Source organism: Hippocampus comes, unplaced genomic scaffold (assembly GCF_001891065.2).
Source record: "Hippocampus comes isolate QL1 unplaced genomic scaffold, H_comes_QL1_v1.1 scaffold72, whole genome shotgun sequence".
NCBI lineage: Eukaryota > Metazoa > Chordata > Actinopteri > Syngnathiformes > Syngnathidae > Hippocampus > Hippocampus comes.
Window position 1 is genome coordinate 1,364,736 of NW_017806030.1, and position 19,678 is coordinate 1,384,413.

General features: G+C 40.5%; 1 protein-coding gene across 2 annotated transcripts in view; it reads right to left on the reverse strand.

The window, feature by feature from the left end:
* lsamp (limbic system associated membrane protein) overlaps positions 1–19,678 on the reverse strand; it is a 94,577-nt gene that overhangs the window by 39,468 nt on the left and 35,431 nt on the right. The window contains exon 1 of one of the 2 annotated variants that reach the window (XM_019892770.1): positions 6,612–6,630. The exons of the other annotated variant lie outside the window; for it this stretch is intronic. The gene's annotated coding sequence lies outside the window, so the exon portion shown is untranslated. Of the gene's footprint in view, positions 1–6,611; positions 6,631–19,678 lie in introns of those variants that run through there. 2 annotated transcript variants of the gene reach the window in all.

Consider the following 19,678-nt stretch of genomic DNA (forward strand, 5'->3'; position numbering starts at 1 on the left):
TTTTTGTGTGGTGTCCTCACACACACACACACACACACACACACACACACACACACACACACACACACACACACACACACACACACACACATATAATCCTCATTTTTCACGGTTAATTGGTACCGGACCCCGAAACACTGAAGCCGCAAGATAGAATGGGAAATTCCTCAATATTTAAAAGGACCGCGATTAGTCCTGTTTTCGCCAGAACAATAACAAAAAGAATATTTAATTGGTGTGGGGTCTGATGCAACCAGCCTCTAAAAACGAAGTATTTTTGGTCTCATTATCTGCATGGTGTATTTAAATATTATTTTGTGCTGACTCCTGACCTACTTGTTTCCCTCTCCACTCTCTTCCACTTGCAGGAGTTGAACTGAGCTGAAGCAGTGCAACAGAAAGCGCAACCATGATACAATTCCACTCGGTTTGCTTTCCAGCGGTGTAACTCACATAAAGACCCGTTGTTTTTGCCTCTTCTTTTCAATTTTATGCTCATCCAAATCTTGTTTCTCTTCTGTTCCACTATCTATTGAGTTCCGACAATTTCAATTCAAGCAAACAAACATAAAAATTTATAATTTGCTCATTGTAGTAACTGCATGCATATTTTAAGGGGGGCATGCATGAATTCAAATGGTTTATCGTCCATGAAATTTCATGTAATGGAAATTTGCCCATGGCTGATGCTCTGATTACAACCCACACAGTGGCGTAGATCAACTTTCCCCAACCATCCGTCCGCAGAGGGGTACTGGGCCTCAGCCCGTTTGGGACAGAATCCGCCAATGAATGAAAGAAGAAGCAGTCAGCAGAAAGGAATTGTAACAAATTGACCAAACGTGCAGCAAAATGCGCAGCTAATGTGAAGCCATGACTTCACAAGATGAAACTATTTTGAGAAGTTCCTCCTATCGCGGTATCTGGGTATTGTCAATGCCTTCTGTAGACCTACATTTTGGTATTTGTTTCGTGTGTCTATGACGTGTTTTTGACATTCCTACTGGGAGTTATAGGCAGTTTTTTGTCAGTTTTTTTTTCTTTTTGTGTATGTCTGTGTGTGTGTTTGAGGCTTGAAAAGGGTGATTTTTATGTGGGCTGGGGTCTTTGTTGGATGGCAGGAATTTGAACATAGTGTGTCTGACATGCTTTTATATTCATGTTATCCTCCTAATCACATCTTGAGGGAGGCTGAGATAAAGTACGACTCCTAGTTTCTACTATCTTTGGATCAGCGATTTGAAAAATACAACTCTGATCAATGTTTCCACATAAATATTTAACAGCCAGGCAAATAATGAGACCACCAGCATGATTTATTTTACCCAAGATATGTACCTCATCCCATCATTCACAAATCATAACTGTGCTCCAAGTTTAATCTCCCTCGACTTCCTTTTAGCTGAAGTGGCAAATGTGTAGAGCGACTCCCATGGCGACCCAGTCACAGTTTCCCTCACATCCAAGAAGCCAGTTCCGTGGCTCAGTCTCATTTATTTATGACTTCCCCCCCGAGCTCCCGTTCTCTACCGCTGGCTTTTTCAAACTGCTCACCACCTTTGCCACACTCTCACTCACTTTTCAATGCTCAGCTATTTCCCAGCTCTTTACGAGGTTCCCTTGTTTGAAAGACGGCATCAAGTTAAGCCAGACTCCCATTTGGCACTATTACCTCAAAACCAGGTGGTTCGGAAGACTGCCCCCCCCACCCCCCCGTGATGCAGAGAGACACTCACAGTGGTGAAAGAGATTGGTGGATTGGCTCGCGGATTTCCTTGGTCCGAGGTTAGGTATGCATTCGGTATATTATGCAAACAGGTCCTTAACGTCAGAACAGCTACGAATGGTTTTCTCTCTCAGACAGACCTAAGTCACTGAACAGATAAATGATGTTATATTATGGCGGTTCCACAAACTGTCAGATCTGAACGTCTCAAGGTTAGGAAAACATTCAAATAAAGTGAATTTATGCCCTAAGAAAGGGCCAAATCAAATTGTGACTCACTTCATATTGGGTTGTATGTTTTACAAGTATCTTCTTGTGAATTTTTTTAATAGAAAACATAACTGCTGGGGTTGAATGTGTGTGTGTGTGTGTGTGTGTGTGTGTGTGTGTGTGTGTGTGTGTGTGTGTGTGTGTGTCTTTCAGAGACGGACCTACACAACACAGTACAGACGTGGTCAGACAAAGCAGATGTGACCTGAGTGTAGGTTTTATAGAACTGAGAGACTTTCTCAAAGACAGAATGTCACAGAACGAAAGCAGATGCAAAATCAATGGACAAAAAAGTACTACACGACAAAAACACGGAAAACTGGGACTCCGTTTTATTGAGGGCGGGGGAGTAGTGGGGAAGAGAAGGTATCCGTTTCTTTTAGCAACCATCTCAAAGCAGGGATTTATCAACACGTTTTTTTTTTTTTTTGTGGGACAAAACAAGGACAAGGCAGAATTTGTCCTATTTAAGTAAAGAAATTGGAAGCAGAGGTTGTGGGCCAGTTAATGCCTGAAGCACAACCAAAAATCACCCATAAATCGATTGTAGTGTACAGCTCTGAGGAGGTCTTACGGCAGACGGATATAATTCAGTGTTTGAACCAAAGGGTCTAATCCAGTGGTAAAAAAAGTATGGCCGGGAGGCACTATGGGGGCCTGTTCAACGTGTTCTTCAACCCGGCCCACGAGGATTTACGTGATCAAGGATCATGTATTATTATTATTAGTAGTAGTAGTAGTATTTCATGAAACCCTGACTATGGACGGTATGATAAAAAAATGATGGACACACGCAGGGCCACCCTTCGCTGAAGTGTTGCATCACCCTGGCTGCCTTACAGAAACATTTCTGGCTACGCTCCTGGGGTTGGGGATGCACAGACTGTTTGTGTCGTAAGCGACTGCAAGCATCAATCATTTTTTTGGCCTCATTAGACAACTTTGGCCTGCCCATATGGCAGTGTGTTCATGGTCACTACCTCCCAGAGGACAAGATTTGGCTCTCCCTTGTTTCACAGATGTTCAGCGCTGGTCTTGCTGATTGTATTACAACACTCAGTGTAGATGTGTTTGGAGCACTACAAGCCTTATGGAAATAGATGCGAGTGAGAAACGAACACGGACTCCGTGTTTTTTTTCTCCTAAGCACACAGATACCTACAGTAATATTATAAAGCCAACGTTTGTGCTGACTGAGGAAATCAGCATATTCCAACTTACAAAGAGCAACAGGTGGGGGACCACCGATAAACTGCAGTGACTATGGAGACTAAAAGTAGAATCAACTTTAGACCAGTTAAAAGCAGGTCTGAGTTGTGGGTCAGGTGGTGCAACAAAATTTCTGAGCTCTGTGGACATGTGTATGGCGGATGTCTTTGTATTTTTCACTCATCCTAAACATGGCAACAGTGAGAATATGGGTGTGCAGAAGAAGATAAAACAAAAGCAAGGATAAGAAAAGCAAGGGAACAGAAAGGAACAATTCCTCGGAGCTCTCCCTGGCCCCAGACACTAAATAAGAGGTGCAATGAGAGGGAAAAGAAAAGAGGAGACAAAAACCTGAAATCCAGGCGCTTTACACTGAAGCGCGACTAAAACATGCATCCATACATCTCATTTTCTTTCCCATGTGTTTGGTCTGTTTAGCATATCCTGACATTTCCACATCTTTGCCACTGAATGATTTAGATGAGATCTTTGAGGCAAAGACTGATACAAATATTCCTCAAGGGAAAGCTTTTTATCCGAACCACTGGGTGTTATGCAAAATATCTCCCTCAATAAACCATAATAATTTACCTTTTGTGTCATTCCTTCCAACACTGATTGAAGCTATTTTTTTTTTTTGTCTTTACTATATGAATCCTTTATCAAGATCCAAATGAGGCATTTGACAGGAACCTGTACCCATTCTTCAGTTCTGAAACTAAGTAAAAGTATTTAGAAATGCGTAATTTTTTTGGAGCCTGGATATAATATTCCAATTTATGGCACGCGATGCAACCCAAGATGAGACGGCTTATTGGCATGAAAAATATCATTTGGTCGTCCACTAATGACAACAAATAAAACCGTTTTTGATCAACACTTGGCTCTAGTATGCTGCTGTATTTTACGGTTGTTTTTGAGGGACTACTTGGTGTTAAAAAAAAGGAAAAAAATGCACCACTGCAGTAGGGTGTTGTCAGGACTTGAGATATCCAGTTTGAGCGAGGAAGACCTCAGTAGAACTGTGGCACTGAGGCATGTGTAGGGTGCTCACTCTAAGTAAGGAATTTAAATTATATATACGGTTAATAGCCATTGTCTGGAACATTTACAGCTTCGGAGGAGAATCATTACGGGCGGCCATCTTACAAGGGTACGTAAACTGGGCTCCAGCTCCCTTCTAGCATATAAAAGGTGCTGGGCCGTAAAGGAGCCAGGTCAAGGAGATAAACACCAAATTACTGGAGCACGGCATTGCAGAAAACAGACTTGCGGGCTCATTTGGTCATCATTACATACCGTTGGACACCGGTCTTATTAATAGCTCTTTGTTTTAACGTATATAATACATAAATGTATTTTGGCCTGGGATCATGGTTTAATCAGTATTCAGATGAGGTACTCCAGCGCTGTTCATAAAATATTGAGTATTGTAAAAAAGACTCAGGCGATTGATGGCTTTTTTTTTTTAATGATAATTAGCAAACTGGTTTAATGCTGTTGAAAAAATAATGGAACATTGATCTGCAAGAAACTTTGTAGATCAATAAAATCAATGGTACTGTACTGCCTGTCTGTAACCTTCTGGTTAATGACCAGCCTCATCGAGAGAGACAACCGTTGACATAAAGTCAACGGTACCACTACATTATTTGTGACAGTAGAGCCTTTTCACTCATGTACAGTGCTGTGGAATAGTATTTGCCCAACCAACCCAGGTTTATTTGACAGTTTGTCAGGTTATTTTTTTATTTCTTTGTAAAATGAAATATAGTATATATTCTTCAAGAAGACAAAAATGCATATGCTCTCTCCTTTATCATACTGTCCATCCCTGTGCTTGATTTTATTTGTTTCTTTCAAAAAAAAAAAAAAAAGGAAGCTTGTTGACTTTATGTGGCCACAATCTCACACCAAACCACGGGCAACACCCCCCCAACACCCTTCACACAGAGCCACAGGCAGACAAGGCCTATTTGTCTCGGGTCAAATTGAACTTTTCATCACATCATCACCGAAGGACACAGTCCAAAACACAAACTTATTTCAGTTGCCAGACCAAAGTGACACATAAAAAGTGTTTTTCACCTTTGCTTTAAAGTGAAAATAAATGAAAGACCAGGTTGATGGATGAGTTTAGGGCGGCAGTGCATTTGTGGAGATTCGAGGTGTACATTCGTGCTGTTTTCCTTCTGTGCATTACTTGCCTGAATGTAAAGTATGCAACTCGCAGTCTTGAGGGCAAACTAGGCTCCAATTTTTATGCTTCCCACATCACTTGGTGGTACTTGTTCAAATGATTCGGCAGGATTGTTGCATTGCCTGTTTTTGAGAAAATGCCTCGCCCAATGCACACAAGCGACGATGAGGAACTTCTCGTCGAAACAGCTTCGTCTTTGAAAGATGATGTTGAGTCATGGCTGCGTCCAGTCATTGTTTACATCTATTCATTTCTGTTGACTTCAGCTGTGGTCTGATCGAGTAAATATGCTAAAATCACGATGCTAAAATCCTAACCCAACTACATTGGTTTTGAAACAAACAATATAACCCCATAGTGTGATTTATTTTTCCATCGCAAAAGGCTCTCTTGAATAAAGATTAGGATTCAAGGTGTGCGCAAAAGAGCTGAACAATTTTTTTTTTTTTTTTTAGTATTTTATTTTATTTATTTTATATATCTCGGGTATTTTCTGATCATCAACACCTCTTTTTACAGATAAGCAGTTAATGCTGTAGAGAAAAGAAGATGAGAATGGGTATGGAATTCAGTGTTTGTTCACCAGAAAGGGGGAGACATCTGCTGGCTATTACCGGTAGCTCCCCTAACAACTCTACTTTGTCAATCGAGAAATACAATAAATTGAAGGCACTGAACTCTGGTGAAGCTGTTTCACCTGCAATTGAGAAGGTTTCTTAAGTTCTAAAGTTTGTGTGTGGAGTTCCCCGATTTGCTGTTTGTCTAAGGTGGTTGTTGTTGCCCTGTGGTGGAAAATATTGAAGTACAAATACTGGGTTCTTGCACTTCGATTTTTGAAGTCTCTGTACTCTACTTTTGCTGCCGACATTTAAAAAAAAGCGACGAAGTCCGGGACCCTGATTCAAAGCCTCGACCCCCCGGAGCTGTGAGTTGATTGAGCAAACTATTCCTCAACCTGCCATATTAGTTCTTATACAATAAATTGAGGAAACATTTGTCCAGTCATTTCATTGAGACACTTCTGTCACAAACAAAAAAAAAACAAACAAACATTTAGCAAAAGAGCAACACGTTTCCAGGAAGCATACCTGTACTTTTTGCCACATGACAAACATAACATTTACCCTGAAAGAAGCGAGCCGAACTGTTTAGCCATCCATCTTTGATACCATTTATCGTATTGAGAAGCCAAAAGGGATCTTGTACCTTAGACTGGCCGCCAGTCAATCAAAGGGTATTTCCGTGTATTACAACCTTCTTTCATAGGCGTTCACCCTCTGTGACGGAAAGGATGAAATTAGACATGGAAGCCGAGTGTTTGTTCCCCAGTAAGGGAGAGACATCTGCTGGCGATTAGCTACTCTACAACTAGCCTACGCAGCTGCCCCAATTGCACCGTTGAATCAAGCTAAATCTTATGGCGATTTACCCCCCCCCCCCCAAAAAAAAAGGTCCACAAATAATTTGGCCACCTACAAGGAAATATCTGTATTTCTGCATTGCCTAATGTTCATGTACAATGTTGGACAAATCAGTTAATGTAGTATCCTGTATCAGTTCGAGTGATACGTCTTAACACTGAAACAACAATTGCATTACTTGCCCAATTCAAACCTGTTACTCGTTTGCTTGGATAAAACCATGTGGTGTTTGGGTGTCAGGACAATTTAGGGAGTTATTCTTGTAACATAAATCAAATTAACTTAAACACAACAGGTGAATGAACTGACACTTCCATGATATCAACACTTGCTGGTGTCTAATCTTGTCATATAATCAGCTTTCCCCAACCATATGGTGACATCTTAAATATTTTAAAGACTATTTTTCCAAGCGTAAAGTTGTTGTGACTGCCAAAGCTGCTCTGTGAGACATAAACGTGTACATCGCCATCTGGCACAACACAGTTTTATGAATTCACTTGTTTGAAAAAAAACCCCCAAAAAACAAAAACAAAACAACAACAATATAATGACAGTCTTTTGATAAGAATACCTACCATTTGAGTGAAAATGTCCAGTACCTTCTCAGTTGGCTTTCACGAGGTGTAAGAGTCTATCTGTAATCAGGCTCAGAAGAAAATAGGCTAGTTTTTATTCGTTTTAGGAAAAATGCTTACCGGTAGTTACAATTTTGTTTTTATTGGTTTAGTTTTTTTTTTTTTGCAAACTTTTTTTAAGAGGTATCAATAAATACTGCTTATTCTGAAACTCAAAAAAAACAGATGACATTTGAAAATTGTAGTGACTCACTCACTAAATAAATAACCTTTAACAAATAAAAGAGCCCACTTAAACATAAGTGGAGTAAGTCCAAGAAAAGTGCAGTGCATTATTGCTGCTCCTAAAATGAAAATACTGATGAAAATCACAATCTACTGTAAACCCTGTTCAACCTGCAGTGGTTATGAAGTCTGCAGAAACCTGTTGAAATGCTAGCTTGTTGTGACCACAACAGATAATTTTAAAACCTACTCACTCTTAACGTGACCGATAATCTGTCTTTAGCTGCGCATGTGCTGACCACTTGCTCACACGAAAACAAGATTGTGTTCATGGGGCCAGCTACTCATATTTTTAAGAGCTATTGAAGGTTACAGTATTTTGAAGTGCATGGTGTGTTCCTGAAATTGGTCTCTGATATATCAATACACATAATATTGTTGTGTTCGAGGGTGCACATTCGCAGTCTGTTCCCATGCGGGTTGGATAAAACTTGACCGAAGCAACTATTAAAGGTGCAGAAAACCTGATGTAGCATCTCCAATCCAAGTCAGCGGTAAAGTGGTTGTCTCCCAACCCGGATGTTGTGAGTTCAATCCCTGGCCAGTGCAACCTTGTCCTTAAGCAAGATACTGAACTCCCAGTTGCTCCTGATGCTGTGTCATCAGAAGGGAAACGAGGAAACAGTGTAAAGTGCTTTGAGTACCAAAGGGAGAAACGTGCTCTGTAAGTGACAGCCCATTCCCCGTTTAACAGTCAGGCTGATCATGATCTGAGCTGCTCTCACCCTTTCTGTACTCATTCCATTATTAACGTTATCATCTGCTCATCATTACGCCACATACAGCCATTAGAATAATCATTCATGCCTATTTCTGCAGTAGATATTGTGTAAATGTCCCACCATGCTATGAGATAGTGACTTGGATACCGGGCTCTTAATGCGCCTGCTTCAATTCCCTCACTTCTGAGCCTTTGTCCCGTTGCTATAGAAACATCAGAGAAAAAGAAAGAGAAATGATCTGCTCCACAATAGTGTGCGCACGTGCATGTCTGTGTGTCCATGTGCAACAGTGACTTCAAAGGGGACCGCTGTGTGTTATGAGTGCAATGCAGCGGACGGTAGAAACTGGCACCAAGTCACACCTGATTGAGTGTCAGTGCCCTGGGGGACACCGGGAGAAAAAAAAAAGAAGCAGATTCGAACAGCCCCCTTTTTTTTTTCATAATTCATGGACCCAAAATACCTGCCAGCACCCACAATACACATGCACGTGCACACATGCACATACAAGTAGAATAGGCATCAACTTAAAAACTGTATCTGGATCTAGATGTTTTTATTTTGTGCAGACACTTGACAAAATAAAATTGAGCAAATTCAACAGGCTATTTTTTCAGTGTAGCTGGAAGCCCCTTATTGTTGAAAGGTAAGAGAATCTAAAATTACTGTGATTTATGTTGTGCGAATGGTTCATGAAAAAGTATATGCATATTTGCATCTCATCTTTCTAGGATCTAAAAAATAATTTTCTTTCCCCAATTAGTTTCTTATGCTCTTTATGGGCTAACTACGCACTCATGACTTTTCACGTCAAATGCAGTACATGCAATGAGAGGCAGCAGCTTTCGAATCAGCCCAACCAGTTATTTTGGACGACACAAATTGATGCTTGGCATCGAGGAATAAATAACCACCATGCGCACGCAGTGAAACATGATATGCACTAGATGGCAGTAGATCCTCCTTTTTTGTTCTCGTCTTCTGCCACCCTCCTCCCTCCAGTTAAGTTTAAACAAGAAACACTCACTCCACTCAAGTGTGAAGCATTCTAGCCGCTGTGTGTGCCTGCGTGTGCGCGATCATTATGTCGCAATATCTCTGAGTAAATACTGTTCTGTGCTTTTTCTGCACAGACTACATACCGTGAGAGTGTGTGCGTGCGCGCTTCAAGGCAGTGTCCTCGCAGTGTTTTTTTTCCCCCTCACACAGAAGTCCAAACATTGTAGTAGTTCACAACGAGTCCATTAAACTCCCCACTGCCCAGAAACACTCCACATTCCACATTTTGCAAGCTTGGTGGGGAAGATTGGATGATTGTGTCAAAATATTTTTTAAGATCTACAAAAATATTCCCAAAATATTTTTTAATGACTTAAAATATATTCTTTTGCTTCAGTGAGGTAGTTGTTTGAGTTATAAAACTAAAATGACCTACACTTATTATCTGATGCTAATACAGAAACTTTTCGAGTTTTGAATTGAAAGGTTCTCAACAATTTAGGAAAATAGAGGCAATTGAAAAATTGATCTGTAGTTAGTCTAGCTGTGTCTGTTATCACTCTTGAAAAGAGGCATTACTTTTGCAATTTGATATTTTGAAGTGCACAGCCAGACTGAAATCATAACTTGTACACACACTGTGCATTCACGGCTTTGCAATATTCAAAAAAAAACTTTTCTAACATCATTTTTACTGTGTGTTATCCAAGACAAAGGTTCACCTGATCTCTTTTGGTAAGGTTACATTTAGATTATATTCACGGCGGCTACAGCAGCCCCTTTTCAGACCACTGTGGTGGGGGGTGGAATGGGCAAACGTGACTGTCAGCAATTGCTGCGATAATGGGCTGTTTTGTATGTTTTGCACAGTAGATGGATTTCTGAATAAGTTGTTGGAGAAACATGATATTATCGACATTTATTGGGCATCAGTATGCACCCTGCACCAAGGCCGGACACGGGAGTTTAATTCAACTCCGCTGGAGCTACAAACATGCGTCGAAACCACCCAGCATCCATTCTTCATCCATAGAAAACCATTCTGTTATAAACATAAAAAGACCTCCTGGCATCTGTGGGAAAACTACATCCTCAACCATAGTGGACCTTTGAACATGGAGAATTCAGCAGCCCTGTAGACACACGGCCTGTCGTTGATACCGCGACAGATGTGAGAAAACTATGCAAGACTTTAAATTTGAAGAAAAAAAAATGCCCACCAAATTTTGGCCATACGGGGAACATCGTTTAAATATAGTCCTAACAACACAGCTTGTTTCATTTTCTCAGAGCGGGATTTTAGAGAACCATTGAAATCCCCCTTTTGCATTGGCCCTGCAATATGTAATAAATTCTAGCTGGCAAGAAGCATGGATATGTCAATGCAAGTGTCACCACTGCAGGGTAAAGTATCTTGTGGAGCTGTTGGCCATCAGTAATGGGCCATTTGGGGCAAGCTTTCAACAAGTGGCTCATCTCTTTGTTCATCTGTATCAGGGAAAACACCTGAAGAAGCACAGAGAGCCAAGCACATGGGAACCTTGCCAATGGTTGCTTGTTATTCTGCAACAGCTACGACAGCATGCTGATGTTGTTTTCACCTGAACGTGTTTGTTTCTCTATTATGACATCAGGCCGTTACAAAAAAAAAAAAAGAAAGGTGTTTCCATTTTCAGTAAGGCATTCCACCTATATTTTAATCCTCGGCATGTTGTATGGAAAGGCACACCTCATTTTTAGCTATTTGTATGGTCATACAGCAATTATTTCAGCATGGAAAATAGACACCTGGCAGGAAAGTGTTATTCGGTGCGCAACATGGGAGCGAAAACTCCCACTCAGAAACGGACAACATGAGCATAATTATTTCACACTTGTAGTTAGGAGAAGGAGCCCAGAAATGAAGGAAATGGTTGCTCGAAACATTGTCAAATTTGCTCGTTGATACAATGCAAAAGCAGTGAGGTGGCTTCCAGAGCTTCAGTGGCTTCCACCGCTACACTCAGAAATATGTATTCATTTATTTACTTGTCATCAACTTGTATTCATTGCCATCCCATTATGAACCAAGCGTGATGTTAATGTACATGTATTCCAAGCATACATCATCTGGAAAATATGGGTGATGAGAGAGAACATCAAAGTAGCCAATGTGCTACACACTAATTAGCTCTTTGCTCCCATGGAGGCTGACAGGATCTTGTCCAGGCCAGCTGAGGTTCCCCTGCTGTTGAATCTGAGATGAGGAGAGCGCACAGGAACTAGACAAAAAGCAGCTTGCTGCTTGTGGACAAGGGGAGTGTGGAATACTACTAATTATTTCAGACACGATCAGGTTAATCCACAGATATCTTCACAGCGGCAGCTAAGATGAATGAGTCTAACTGTAGGAGAGGCTGTCATTTGTTATGATAGAAAGTGCAAAACAAATCAAATAGATTGTAAGAACCTTTATAGAAAATGAATAGAAACTAGTCGTCAGCGGTGCATGGCCAGACCCTTAAAAAGAACAACTAAAATAATAAGATAAAGTGACAAGATTAAGTTAATCCTCGTGTTGAATATTTAAGTGGATAACTGTATGAAAACACTGGGACTTTATTTGTCAGGATTTTCCCAAATACCCGAGAATGCAAACCCTCTGAGCGCTTGTGCACAAACGTGTACGTGGTATGAAAAGTGGCACTGGTTGACTTGGTTGATGAGCGGAAAAAGAACAAATGTGGGAGGAAGAAAAAAGAGGAATAGCACAGAGCAGCTGGAGACAGCGGTGACTGTGTTTGTGGAGGCTGGCAAAACAAGGGGAAACAACAACCGCTTTGAAATTGAAGGTAATACAGTGAGAGACAAAGAGCAGAGGAGAAGATGGAGCATATCTAAACACCCACTGGCAATTCAGCATGAATAGAAATCAGTTCTCCTTTGAAAGCTGGTAGTATCAGAGGAGAGGCTCTTCTCCCGAAACGAAAAGCATTAATTCCTCCTCTCTACATTTGGGAGTATCGATGTTGGGAGCCTGCGTGTAACACGTCATGTCTGTGCAATCGAATTTGGGATATATTTTTGCATGGCTCGACGATATGCGATGGCAATGTACTCCGATACCGAGCAACTGCGGGGAATCGAGACCAATAACTACGTCAGGAAGAGTATCCGAAAGAAAATTCAGAGGAAATGACTAAATGGAGACTAAATAGTTTCATATATGTTGCCTGGCTTTTTTTTTTTGTCCCTGTTTGTGGTCTGCCATTTAGCCATTTATTTTCTCTATGTGCAGTATGGATGGAAATTAAAAAATGGTTCTTGTTGAAAATCGATTGCCAGAAGTGCAATTCCTTGGCATTTATTGTTTCATTAACCTGCCATGCATGTTTTTGGAATGTGGGAAGAAACGAAGAAACCGCAGTACCCGCAGAAAACCCAGGCAGGCACAGGGAGAACATGCAAACTCTACACAGGAAGGCCGGAGCCGGAATCGAACCCTGCACCTCTGCACCAGGAGGAAAAAAAAACAAAAACAACAAACACACACACACACACACACACACACACACACACACACACACACACACACACACACACACACACACACACTTTATATTTTCAAAATTAATCTTTTTTATTCTGGGGACCCCATGGCACCCCATCAAGGAGTCCTAGGATTTAGACCTCTTTAGAACACACTGTTGGGTTTCTAAGGTCGTGTTAGTTTAACAAAGAGTTCTGAAATCCCACATTAGAGTGATTAAATTCCACATTAAATTGAACACAACAGACATCGCATAGTATGACCCCAAATAAACATAGTGGCCTTTGTACGGATCAGCTTCAGCTCAGCTCTTTGTCAACATGCGGAGGACAAAAGTAGCTGCGTGCTTGTTTCTGTCAAAGGAGGACGATTCACTCATGCAGGTATTAAGTTCCTATACTGGGAATTACAGGCTTTGCTATTTACTGTATATTTGCAGCACATTTGCGAGAACTGACAAGCAAACTCTGAGACAAAGTACCGGCATATAATTTGCCCTTCGAGGAAATGACATATTTAAATCTTGATTAAAAAAAACATTGCCAAATTATTTGAGTTTCTTGGAATAAGATGATTTGCGACATTTGAATTGTTTGCTATCTCATTTGATTCCGTGACATGTATATTAACTGACAGGCTGCTGTCAATAATCATCCTACTGAGTGACGACCTGATGGGTATTAATATTCACCTCAAAGCGTGCTGTTCATCACCATTTGTCAGATTCATTACTTTTGATGAAATTAAAACAGAAACGCAATATCAGTATTAATAAAAACAACGTGAAAGTGAAAGTTTGGCAATGACTGTTTGTGCCGCTTGTGTTTGCTCATATATCCATCTTAATTTTCTGCTGTCACAAATCTGAAATGCCACAATCGATCCACGCACAAAAAGTCATTTCAAAACATGTTTTCATAATTATATCTGATTATTTCAGGCGGATGAATAGCTAGGCCGCATATTTGAATATATCACCTGTCCAAACGAGAGACTCGATATAGACTGACAATATAAATTGACTTACACTTAAATTACATAAACTGAACGAACCGTATCATTCAAATTCACGTAGGGCGATTATCAAATTCAAGAAGTGGATGGTGTGACAACTTCTAGCAGCCTGTCAAATGAAAACAGCAGCATTTGAAATTGGGACTCATAACGTGCGGAGCGTTTGCATGCATAGTCCCCGAACAAAAGGACACAACAGTGAGATTACAGTGTGCCAGTTAGCATCAGTTTTACCTGGTCTGTGTTCACAGTTGAATCAGGCATCGGTTGGAATATATATGCGGATCCGTGTTGTTTTTCCACGAATGAAAGTACCCTTCCGAGTGATTGACTCCTCTGTTTACTCGTCACTAAGACCTCATGAGGACGTGTGGGAGGTTAGAGATCTATTTACGCAAGTCAGATGCTTTAATGGGGCACACACGGTGACAATGTGAAGGATGGAGCTGATGGAGGAGATTGTTAACAAGCTGGAGGAGCAGCAAGTTATGGGCAGGATTTTCCAAACTCTGACGAAAGCTTTGTGCTTCTTCAAAGTATGTCCTTCAGAAGCTTCTATGTAGAGGTTTGAGTGAACGTGAGAGGGTTCGTTATAGCCCGGCGAGAACAGAAATACCCTTCACTGTCATTTCCACGAGCAGACAAACACTCGGCTGACGGACTCTTCACCTCACTTGAACAAAGAAATGCAACAGGCCACTCTCAATTGCGACACTTAGCGACTGGAATAAATTACTGTAGCTATGGTGGAATTGGAACCAAAGACATGATTAATTGGACTTTCTGAGGTGTCCCCCGCCTACTGCCCGAAGGCAGCTGGGATAGGCTCCAGCACCCCCCCGCGACCCTTGTGAGGATAAAGCGGGTCAGGAAATGGATGGATGGATGGATGGATGGAAATGCATAAATAATATAATAAACAATACATCCAAAATATTCCCTAGCAATGTTTCAGTATATTCCAACTAGGGCACTAGATCAGTCAGGGAAATTCACAATCATCAGAAGTGAGACTGATGAATGAGTAATGTGATATAATTTCTTCGTTGAGTGCACCGGGAAATGGTAGATAAAGCATCAATTTCACAGTTCATACTACAAATCGTCTTCTTATTACTTCTAACTAGTGGCTCACAGGACTCAGAGCTGTCGGGTGTTAATGATGTTCTGATTGAAAAATTTTAGCACATTTTGCCAATGGGCAAATAATTTCATTTCATGCAGTATTTACACTGTGTCCTTTCATGTCCAACGGCTGAGTACTAAACACCTCAGTTCCTAGGAACGTTCACATTTGCCTGGACAACAGTTGTCTGAAAATGTCCAATTCATGATGATGAATAGCTTTCAACAATGCCCTTTTCTGACTTTTGTGCTCACTACACACATGTCGTCAAAGGGTTTGGTCTAATTCATCATCATGTCTTCAAAATTCTTGCAGGTGAAACAAATAGCATCTCACTATCTGCAACCCAGCTGGCAAACTGGCACCAGTTACAACAGTATCTGTTTCAGTCATTTTAGAACCAAGTCTGGAAAAAAAACAGAGTTTATACGAGTGGAAGTGGGCGCCAATATTGACATTTTAGCACTCTTTTCTTCATCCTTCATTATCATTCACTCATCGCGTCGAATGCAGATTTGAGCAATTATTCGCCGAAATAATCAGTTTGACTAATCAAAAGCAATACAAAATATATTAGATTGTTTAAGCAATCAATATATTATTATTATTTTAAACTATTGCTGTTATTTCTGGAAAAATATATCCCCAACCAAAAAAAAAAAAAAGCAAATTTATTTTCACAGTAGGTCAGAAAAAATAATTCTGAAAAAAAAAGGTTCTTATCGTTATTCATAGGTGTAATTTATCATAGATGCCCTTTATTTATAATATGAAAAAAGGCAAAGTTCAGCCAACTAAAATATTATCATGATCTCAGACTTATACAGCCATCTGCAATTTCAATTATGCCTTCATGTGGACCTCGTAGATGTCGTTCCATTTTCAGAAAGTTTGGCTAGTATGCATGACTTCAGGAGTACAACAAATGTCTCACTGGGCTCAAGTGAATTTCAAAAGTTTCAAATGCGTTTGATGCACCCTAATAATGATCACTCAAGCACACTAACAAAAGTGTATTTAAAAAAAAAAAGATTTACATCTAGTAAGTTGCTGCACATTTCCTCAAAAAGGAGATCCTAATATTTTGATGTGTCCATTGTCCAGGAACAATGATTAACCGTGTTAATAATCGAGAAATTTACTGTACATGTACAACATTCTCTCCCAAAAAGCAGTCTACACATATTCCGTCAGTGAAGTCTATGAAATGGATTCCAATTTGCATTTAGAATACCCGTGTGGCCAGTTTCGTTTGGATGACGGGAAGCAAGCAGAGGCAGAAAAGGCATTTTACCTCCTGAATAGTTCCTGAAATTTAGAATGGAGCAAATATTCACCCAAAGGGTTTCACTGAAATAAGTGTAAGACTCAGAAGAGAGAGCGAGAGAGAGAGAGCGAAAAAAAACCTCTGGTCAAGCCTCTTAACAACCCTAACACGGACAAATCTGTTCTCACCTCACGCATGCACAGACACACACACACACACACACACACACACACACACACATATACGCTGCCATCCAAACAATGTCTTTGTCAGGGACGTTTCTGCTTATATTTCGAAAATAATTGCACATTGTTAACAAGGCAACGTTTTACATGTCTTCAAATGATGCAGGTACTGCGGACAGGAGGATTGTGATTGTCGGATTTGAGAAATAGTCTTCTGAAACTAAAGCGGGTTCCGATGTGGTTGGAAAGTTATGTCAGGGAATTATCCAGCGTGCTTTGTCATCTGTGTGATTCGTTTGCCACTTACAATGGCAGTGTGCACCTCTTTACGAACCCATGCAATTCTAGTAGTGACATGATTGGAGAGATGAAATGGCTTGATAAAATTAATAATACAACTGTCAATTTTTGAGGGAACTCACAGACCTTTCCGACGGGCCAAAGAGGAAAAGGACCATCAGGATTTTTATTAGCCGCAAGTTCAAAAGCCAGAATTCCCTGATCATATAATGGTGTGGATCAACATACGCTGCCATCCAATCAATGTCTTTGTCAGGGACGTTTCTGCTTATATTTCTGCAGAATGGTGAGCAACTGAAGTACTACTTCAAGCTAGAACGTGAAAGAATTCCACCTACAAAGCTCCAATAACTAATAACCTCAGTTCCCAAACGCATATTTAGAGTTCTTAATCTTAACCTATGACTCCGTCCGTGGTGGCTTCAGCCATTCGTTATGGCATAGTCTGCTGGTCAGGCAGCATCTTAGCCCGGGACAGAGAGAGACTGGACCGATTGGTCAGGAAGACCATCTACCTGGCCTGCTACCTGGACACTCTGGAGGAGGTGGGCAACAGGAGAATAATAGCTAAGCTAACAGCTATGATGGACAGACCCGCCCACCCCATTTAGGCCACCCTGACAGCACTGGGCAGCTCCTTCAGCCAGAGACTGATACACCCGCACCGCAAGAAGGAGAGGTACCGCAGCTCGTTCCTGCCGACTGCTATCAGGCTATTGAATGAAAACCTGAACTCACCCCCACTCACCCATTTTAAATAACACAGCCACCTTATGCAGCATATCTGCAGTTGCATATATGATATTTTATCTTTTATATTGCATTCTGTGCTGTGTACAGTTCATTTTTTAAATATATTTTGTGCATGCAAATACTTCTTTTTTCTATTTCTCCCCTCCAAATTTTGCTCCTGTAAATTGCGAATTTGTCCATTGTGAGACAAATAAAGGTTTTCTTATCTTATCTTAAAAAGAAAGGTGAAATTGTGGTGACTGACAAGGGAGAGATATTCACCAGGAACCAGTCCCTTTCAGGTAGGAGATGGAGTTTCACAAATTCCTGGGTTCAAAGGAGGTTTATGGTATACAAAAGGGTTGAAAGAGAGAAGCTTTACTCTTTGCTGTGAAAACACTCCGTTTTGTTGTGGAGAACAAAAGAAACATGACTCACCTTTGTCTCTTTGACTCCGCATTCATCACATCTCCACAATGTAACACTTGTCTCACCTACTTGGAAACGTGTTGCAGGCATCAAATTGAAAATCAGTCAACATTTGCGATAAAAAAAAATAAAATGATCGTGTTTATCAATTTGGACATCAAATATCTTGTCCTTGGAGTGTATTACATTGAATTTATAGAGTGAATTGAAAAGGATTTGCTAATGTTCTTTTCAAGGGAATTTCTAATATATTGTGGTTATAAATGTTTTTTCCTCGCTTTGAGGTTATGTAAATTTACAGCCAGGCAACCAATGCAAACATTTCATTTGGACCAAATTCTCATTTGTTTTTTTTTTTTCAAATATATGTTGGGTGTGATTTTGTGCATGCGTACTATTTAAAACTTTCTGCAATTTTTTTGTTAGTTTGTTTTAGACATAAAACAGTCTTTGTCTGGACGTCATTTTCAGCCCTCAAATTTGACGCATGGAGATGACAACATTCTAGTACGGTGAGAGCAGTCAGCTACAGTAATATTGTTGAAACAAACTTGGTTCCAATGGCTTAAGTTCAGTTTTCCTTCTGTTCCCTCCTATTCATTCAAGTAGCTTCTTTGTTTTTTTCTCATTGTGTCTGCTCACCATGATAAAGAAAATGGATTCGGCTTCTTTCCAAAGATTGGGACAAGGACATAAATTCAGTGTCTAGCAAGGTGGTCAATCTGATGGAGCTCTAAATAACTCATTATGCAGAGTGCAGTGTTTTGAGCCCCCCCCCCCCCACACACACACACACACTCACAAGACGGAGGTAAATAGAAGAAACAAATGCCTCATTTCAATACAGGTGACAAAACGGAATAAAGCTCTCCTTTTCTCATTTCTCTCATGCTGCTGGCATGTGCGTTTCAGACAAATAGGACATGAAAGCACTGAAAAAGCAAAGTCAACCGATGCGATGCAGAACGGGTTTCAAGCACTGCTAAAAACCTGTTCCTTTTTTTAATTTTTAAAATTATATATATATATATTTTTGAGGGTACCTCAACAATATGTTTACGAACCATGACTGAACATCTTCATTTTTATAACTTAAAAAAATTATTTCAAAAATTATTTCAAATGTTACTTTTGTTGGGTGTTCGAGATCGCATGTTGTATAAAATCTTGAGCTGTGCAGACATATTGGGGAAGTCCATGAAAAAAAATGGAAGGATGACATGAAGTCATTGCCCACGTTCCAGGTGCAGAAGGAGCACACAAAGGACACGACACGAAAGACCGTATTCATACACGAGATTGCAAACACAGGTTCAATCCAGAAAATTACCAGGTATTGCTAAATGTGCAGAATGCAGATGTGCCAATAAGCAGAGGAAAACATGAGCAACCTAAGGCGAATAGCCATTAAGTAAATAAATTGCACTGGGGACAAATGAAACCTGGAGCCTTTTTGTCCTCCTCCTAGGAGCCCTAAATCGACGGCCTGAGGGCAAAAAGCACAAACTCATTTTGGAGAGGACGATCAGGACAATTCAGACAGCCTTAGCCTTCTTCAGGACCTGTCTATTATAGATAGATATGAGCCCAGCCTGCTGACTTTCTTATATTTTTGCTGCAGTGTGGGTAAGACAAGAGAGGCAGTTCTTAAGTGTGCTCTGCGATTGGCTGGCAACCAGTTCAGGG